Source organism: Microtus oregoni, unplaced genomic scaffold (assembly GCF_018167655.1).
Source record: "Microtus oregoni isolate MIOR12 unplaced genomic scaffold, Mior012 000026F_ref0000081, whole genome shotgun sequence".
Taxonomy (NCBI): Eukaryota; Metazoa; Chordata; class Mammalia; order Rodentia; family Cricetidae; genus Microtus; species Microtus oregoni.
The window spans coordinates 21,540,798-21,549,050 of record NW_024543085.1 but is presented as its reverse complement, the minus strand read 5'-3'; positions in this window follow the sequence as shown (position 1 = coordinate 21,549,050).

The window sequence follows — 8,253 nt, the reverse complement described above, 5'->3', positions numbered from 1 at the left end:
TGTATTTGGAAATGTAGATCCCTTGGGATTTTCTGTCTACAAGTTTGTATCATCTGTGTGTATAGAGCTTTACTTCTATTACAACATGATGCCTTTCAATTTCTTTTGCTTGCTTTTTATTATGTCTTTCTCCTCAAACACATAGTGTTTTCTTGTATTGATAAGGATTCCACTTTGATAAGACACAAAAGGTCAACTATTTATAACCAATCAGCAAAAATCCACTAAATTTAGAAACAGTTGTAGTCAACTATATCAAAACAAATCACAGATATAAAAAATACTTGCAAACTTGACAAAACATAAATATCTTTTTTGTTTGTTTGTTTTTTGTTTTTCGAGACAGGGTTTCTCTGTGGTTTTGGAGCCTGTCCTGGAACTAGCTCTTGTAGACCAGGCTGGTCTCAAAAAAAAAAAAAAATCTTAACTTGAACAAATTCCAACTAGATATGCAGCCTAAAAAAAAAATCAAAAACAAAAAAACTTGAGTTAAATGTTAAATGTGGTTGACAATTGCATGATTGCGGCAGGCTGCGGGGTTACTGGCAGGGGCACCAGGATTTATCCCTACAGCTTGTACTGGCTTTTGGCGAACCCATTCTCTTTGGATGGATACCTTGCTCAGCCTGGGAAGGCCTTGAAACTTTCCCAAAGCAATGTGTCTTATGCTCTCTGAGGAGTGGATAGGGGGTGGGTTGTGGAGCAAGGTAAGTGGAGAGAATGGGAGGAGTGGAGGGAGTAGGAACTTGGATTGGTATGTATAATGAAAAATGTGTTCTTTTAAAAAAATTAAAGGTATAAAAGATAATTCTCAAAACACTATCCTGAGTGAGGTGTCCCAGACCCAAAAAGATGAACATGGGATGTACTCGCTCATAATTGGTTTCTAGCCATAAATTAGGGCCACGGAGTCTACAATAGGTGAACCTAAAGAAGCTAAGTAAGAAGAACCTTCATCTGGTGATGGATGGAGACAGAGACAGAGACCCACACTGGAGCACTGGACTGAGCTCCCAAGGTCCCAATGAGGAGCAGAAGGAGGGAGAACATGAGCAAAGAAGTCGGGACCACGAGGCGTGCACCCACCCACTGAGACAGTGGAGCTGATCTACTGGGAGCTCACCAAGGCCAGCTGGACTATGACTGAAAAAGCATGGGATAAAGCCAGACTCTCTGAACATGGCGAACAATGAGGGCTGATGAGACGCCAAGGACAATGGCACGGGGTTTTGATCCTACTTAATGTGCTGGCTTTGTGGAAGCCTAGCCAGTTTGGATGTTCACCTTCCTAGATATGGACGGAGGGGGGAGGACCTAGGACTTGCCACAGGGCAGGGAACCTGGACTGCTCTGTGGACTGGAGAGGGAGGGGGAGAGGAGAGGGGGGAGGGGTAGAAGGGTGGGAGGAGGGGGAGAAGGGTGGGAGGAGGGGGAGGGAGATGGGAGGCTGGGAGGAGGTGGAAACTTGTTTTTTATTTATGTTTTTTTTTCTTCTTTTCTTAATAAAAAAATTATTAAAAAAAAAAAAAAAAAAAGAAGTAAAATTAGGCACAAACCCTCATATCAAGGCTGAAAGAGGCAACCCAGTAGGAGGAAAAAGGTCCCAAGTGCAGACAAAAGAGTCAGAGACACCCCCATTCTCACTGTTAGGAGTCCTACAAAATCCCAAAGGTAAACATTCACAACACATGTGCAGAGGACCTAGTGCAGACCTGCGCAGGCGTGGCTGCTGCTTCAGTCTCTGGGAGCCCCCAAGAGACCTGCTTAGTTGTGTTCTGGCGTCAACCACTCTGGTGCCTACAATCCTTCCTCCCTTCTTCTGGGGGGCTACGAGAACTCTGCAGCCAGGTTTTTTTTGGTACCCCCACCCCTGCTCGACCATAGCTAGGTTCTTAGTGTGCTACAAATAGACAAGAGTTTGTAGAGTTTTGTAACATTTCAAAATGACCTCAGACAGCTGTGCAACCCAAATTTTTGTTTTCTTTTATTTTTTTAACATTTTAAACATTTTGTTTTGTTTTAATTTTCAGTGTGTGCATGCACGCACGTGTGTGTGTGCGTGTGTGTGCAGATGCACACGTGCCATGGCACATGTGGAGGTCAGAGGACAAACTATGGGAATCGGCTCTCTCCTTCTACCATGTGGGGGTTGGGGATCACACCCAGGTTGTCAGCCTCACTGGCAAGCCCACCCGCCCTCAGAGCCCTCCCATCTATCTCCGTTTTCTTCTTCACTTTCACGCGTACTTGACTTTAGTATTTCAGTTTACTCAATACTGAAGCCAAGTACGCGTGAAAGTAAATAAACATAAAATAAATTAGTTAGGTACAGTATTAATTTGGATTTTAGTACTTTTTACATTTCTTTGCTGAAAGCAGCATCAGGGATTGTTGCTGAATGAATTCTGTTTGTTTTTGGTAGGTAAGAGATTTCAACAGGGATTGCTGGGTAAGAAAAAAAGTAAAGAAAAGCCCTGGCAGCAATGTGGCTGGGCACCTTGGGAAATTACTCCGATCGCCCCTCCATTTCTGAGGGGACTGATACCTGACTGAGAGGGACGGACACCGGTTCTATCGCCACAAAATGGAAGGGCATTGATACCAAGAATCTTCATCTGGTGATGGATAGAGATAGAGACAGAGACCCACACAGGAGCACTGGACTGAGCTCCCAAGGTCCCAAGGAGGAGCAGAAGGAGGGAGAACATGAGCAAAGAATTCGGGACCACGAGCCGTGCATCCACCCACTGAGACAGTGGAGCTGATCTACGGGGAGCTCACCAAGGCCAGCTGGACTGTGACCGAAAAAGCATGGGATAAAACCGGACTCTCTGAACATGGCGAACAATGAGGGCTGATGAGACACCAAGGACAATGGCAGGGGGTTTTGATCCTACTTAATGTGCTGGCTTTGTGGGAGCCTAGCCAGTTTGGATGTTCACCTTCCTAGATATGGACGGAGGGGGGAGGACCTAGGACTTACCACAGGGCAGGGAACCCGGACTGTTCTGTGGACTGGAGAGGGAGGGGGGGGAGAGGAGTGGGGGGAGGGGGAGAAGGGTGGGAGGAGGGGGAGAAGGGTGGGAGGAGGGGAAGGGAAATGGGAGGCTGGGAGGAGGTGGAAACTTGTTTTTTTGTTTATGTTTTTTTTTCTTCTTTTCGCAATAAAAAAAAAAGAAATGATAAAAAAAAAAAAGATAATTCTCTGTAAAATTAAATTCATGTAACCTCAGAAAAGCAAGTGAAAGCTATAATGGAATGCATTTCTTAAAGATTTATTTTTATTATTTTCATTTATGTGTAAGAGTGTGAATGAATGCCACACATGTTTGGGTGCCAGGCAGCAGAAGAGGGCATTAGATCCCACAGAACTGATGAGATATGTTATAAAATTTATGATATTGACAAAGATTTATATTATCACAGATAGATAGATAGATAGATAAATAGATGATAGATAGATAGATCAAATAGATAGATAGATAGATAGATAGATAGATAGATAGATAGACAAGTTTTAATAGAATACACTAAAGGTTGAATGGTGGTCTTTTGCAAAACTCTGGAAAATGATTTATCACCAGAAGTCCAAGAACAAGTGTGTCTTGATTATAACCTGCAAATGTCAAAATAGCCTGAGAAATTGTTTCCAGGAAAAAGCAAGAAAGAAAAATCAGCAGGATAACAACAAGAAATTGGATGAAGACCAATCCTAGTATGTTTGTAGATAGAAAAGATAAATACATATTTTTGTTTTTGAATAATTGTATACACATATAGCAAAAATAAAATTAACTCAATGTTCAACTGTGAAGTGATTTTAATTATGTTAAAGAAAATGTGTAAATCACAGAATAATAAGTACTGCAACTACAGAATATTTTCAAAAAGTAAATTAAAAAATATATTATTTAAAGATGCATACATATATTATAAAAACAACATTAAAAGCAGGAAATGATAAACACAAACTTCAAGAAAATTGTTAGAAACATCAGTATTGTTCCATTTTTTAGCGACTTTTGATTTTGCTCATGTAAATAATTAAAGAACTTGTTTTAACATCATATAACTTTGTGACTCCTGGCATACATTGTTTGCATGAAGCATTTTATCATTTATACAGAGAAATTAATAAAATATACCTCAATTTTAATAACCAAATTTTTGACTCTACATTCGCCATGAAAAACATCCTCATAGCCAGGGCCATTGGGGAATATCAGCCTGCTCAGCCCACACTAGTGGAGGAATGGAGCATCATCATGGTACCTCACATGCCATGATCAAGATTTAACATCTAAGATGGAAGAAAATCCACAGAAAATATTGCATACAATGCCTTGGCCTTTCCTGTCTCTCATAAACTGGTTTGACTTGAAATAAAAGTTACACATGTAAGAGTAGTTGAACAAAAGAAAAAAAATATTGGCATTCAGGGCTTTCTTGGTTGGGAATATTTGAGCAAACTTTTGGTCCATTTCTTTTTTTTCTTTCTTTCTTTTTTGTTTTTTTCAAGACAGTGTGTGTGTGTGTGTGTGCGTGTGCGTGTGCGTGTGTGTGTGTCTGTGTCTGTGTGTCTTTGTGTTTGTGTGTGTCTGTGTCTGTGTGTGTAGCCCTCACTGTCCTAGAACTCTCTCTGTAGACCAGGCTGCCCTCAACTCACAGAGATTCACCTGTCTCTGCCTCTTGAGTGTTTGAATTAAAGTAATTGCCGCCATCACCCAGTATGGAGATATGGCTCAGACATTAAGATTTGGCTCACAACCTAAACTTATTTTTCTAATTCTATCCTAGTTTCTTTTATGTTATTGGGATAAAACACTTTGGCCCATGTTACTTGCTAAGCCCATAATGGTTCCCTCAATCAAAATATCTCTTTCCTTCCTTTCATCTCTGTCCTTCCTCCATCTCAAATTCCTGTTCCCTAAAGTTATCCTTCCCCCTCTTTTTCTCCCCTCCTCTTCTCCTTCAGTCCTTCCTTCTCCTATCACCCCCATTCTCCCAATTTTGTGAGGTGATAATATCTATCCAGACCCAGGAAGAAGAACATGGTTGGTACTCACTCATAAGTGGATACTGGTTGTAAAGCAAAGAATAATGAGGCTATAGTCCATCACCCTAGAGAAGCTAAGTAAAAAGGTGAACCCTAAGAAAAACATATATAGACGCACCTAGAAAGGGAAAATAGACAAGAAGAGACAGTTTTTTAAGCACATATGTTTGCCATTTCCAAGTACAAACAGCAACTTGTCACTTGAACTTATCCCCGTTATGTAATTTTGTCAATTTCAATATTTATAACTATACAGAATTCTATTTTTATCTCTTTTCCCCAAAGCCATGTAGTTTTTCTGTTTCTCTAATTAACAGTGTTTCTGCTAATATTCTCCCCAAACTCTACAGCATGTGTGTGTGTGTGTGTGTGTGTGTGTGTATGTTGTGTCCCTGTTACATAGTATACATAAGCATGCATTGAGCTTTGCTTTGTACTTTATGCTCATGCTGCCTGTATGGTAGATCCTTCATTAAAGAGCATCCCAATTTGAGAGGCAAGATCAGTGTTTGACAGCAGAGGCTTCCTGTTCGACTTTCAGGAACGTATTGGTCTGTGACCACATCAATTTATTTCCACCTCCTACAAAAAGCTTGATAAAGCTGTCTTTTAGAAGTCCACATTCAGGCAAACAGAGTTCCCACTAGATAATACTCAAGAGATTTATATGCAGCACTGTGTACTTTTCACAGACTACTGATCATCCCAGCCAATGGTGTCCGGGATAAGCCAAGGAGCTAGAAAATGTAGAAAAGCACATGAAGCAATTGGTAAGCAGTCTGCTTCAGGTAGCAAGATAGTCTCAATTTCTCAATAAACTTATTTTGTTATATAACCCCCTCTTTCTCCCCTCAGCAATTTTCCTTATAATCTGTAATGTGTTTTTACACCTGCAAAGCTGATGTTACAGTAGGTAGTTGTCAGTTGGAGCTCGCTAGTATACAAAGTCAAGAGGCCTCTCTGGAACTGAATGTGCGACTTTAGTTTTATAAGAACTCTACTTTACTGCCATTGAAATCACATTAGGGAAATCAGTATGGGATCTGGGGCTAGCGGTGTTGTGTTCGTTACAATTGAAAGAAAGAATTTGAAAGGAATTTCCATATAAATTTAAATATTATATAGTTTAATATTATGCTGCCCTCAAGCTTAAAATCTATTTTATGTGTATGAATCTTAAGAGAAAATGATCAAAGGATAGCCTCCATGCACACAGAGAAGCACCATAATAAAACTCATGAATAAAATTCAAAAACAGTCTCTGTTTTGAAAGTCAAAAGCTCTTAGGTTTTGTAACATTCTATGAATCAGTAAGTGATAGGATAAGATGTTGACTTAGCCTAAGGATGTACTACAAAGACACAGTGTAAAGTGAAAATATAATTTTAGATATTAATAAATTTTAATTTACTGTTTTGTTGTGACACTCAAGGAATTCATATGCATTTAAAATATGAATATATTTTGAAGAAGTACTTACATTATAAGGGTTCTGATATTGAAAATTCAATTAAACTATCAACAAATTAATTAGCAAATTTCTCGTGCCTGTTGTGCAGACTAGCTTCTAAAATACAGTCTTCAAGTAGTTATGGTATGCACATCAAAGTGACTACCTTCAAATTACTTTAGTATTTAACCAGAAAAAAACCATTTTATCCACCATTTTACTTTCATATAGACATTTACAAAGGTATAGAGGTCCACATGAAGGTAATTACCAGATGTTAAGAGAATTAAGGATTCTGTCTGGTTTATTAAAAAGATACTCCATTTTTAATGCATTTTTCTATTTTGTAGCTAAATGCATAAAAGTCATTTTTTTTCTGTCAGACCTAGGCTCCACATTTATTTCCATTTCAAACTTCAAAGATTAAAATGACACTTAAATGTATACTATTTCAATTATGTGTTGCTTAATATTAGACCAGCATTCTGTGAACCTTGGAAGGAGCTGTTATCCCTAAGAAAGGAAATTATACAGTTTGGAGTAAAATATTTAAGTGAGTTTGCAAAATATATCAAATATAGTCCCCAACTGCCCTTATTACAAAACTGCTTACAATAAAGTTGGGCAATATTTTGATCATGAGAGGGGATGTTTGGAGAGTTTGGGGATTCTTCGTAGGAAAAGTAATTTTACATACAAGCTCCCAGTACAAATGCATATTCTGAAGAAAAACATTTCTAGAACTTAGTTCTAAATGCCTGTTTAGAAATTGCACAAGGCGAGCATAAGGTAAAACTCTTTAGCCCAGTTAAGCAGAGAAGGAAGCAGGAAGTCCTCCTGGGGCTCATTGCTGGTTTTGCCTTTGGCAATGAGAAGGAATTACAGGGGCAGAGCTTTCTGCTAGAATTCATAGTCAGACCACTCCACTTTAGAAAAGGCTTGGGGCATGGGAGGAAGCAGGTACTTGGGCATGGGGGACAAGAAGGATTGTGGTACTTTCTTCTCCCTTCTAGATGCTAAGTGCTAGTCCAGGAATCCTGCCAATAGTGGTCCTGACAGGCAGAACTTTTAGCCATTTTTCCTTAGGGTGTCATATCTGATGACTGCTTAGCTTCATTAAAGGTTTGTTTCTCACCCACTGCTTCTGGTGGTTTGGATTTCTGTGAATGACAATGGGAAAATTATAGTAGATTTAAAAAAATATTCTACTTTATGTCTTTATGTTTTCTTTTCCCCTGGTCTGAATTTCCTTGAAGACAGGAAAGGGCTCTGGAAGCAAGTGGATGTTATCCTAGCAAGGTTTCAGTGAGGGAATCTAACAACAGGAAAGCCCATCCCAGAACAAAGAAATGGCTGTACCGCTCTTCAGGTTTCCACATTGATCCTGTAGAACTAATACTGTGATGTTTCTAAAATATCGTCAGAACTTACAGCTAAGGTACCACAGGGAAGAGCATTTTTCAATGGCTTGTGTCCCCTATTTGCCAAGAGGAGCAGGTATTGACAGTCTACTTCCTTTCATCTCTAAAGGAGTGCCCATAGCACTCCTTTAAAACATCCAAGTTGGGGCCTCAAGAGTTTCAAGAGAGACAGGCATAGTCTGTTCCTCAGGAGAGACTGTCAGGAGCTTACTTTACCAGAAATGTAGACACACACATTTGAGTCTTTCCACAAAGTTGGAATTTAGGGAATAACAAGGAATTCACAAAATATGTTGTACTGTTAGCTGCAATTTGATAAGTAGTCA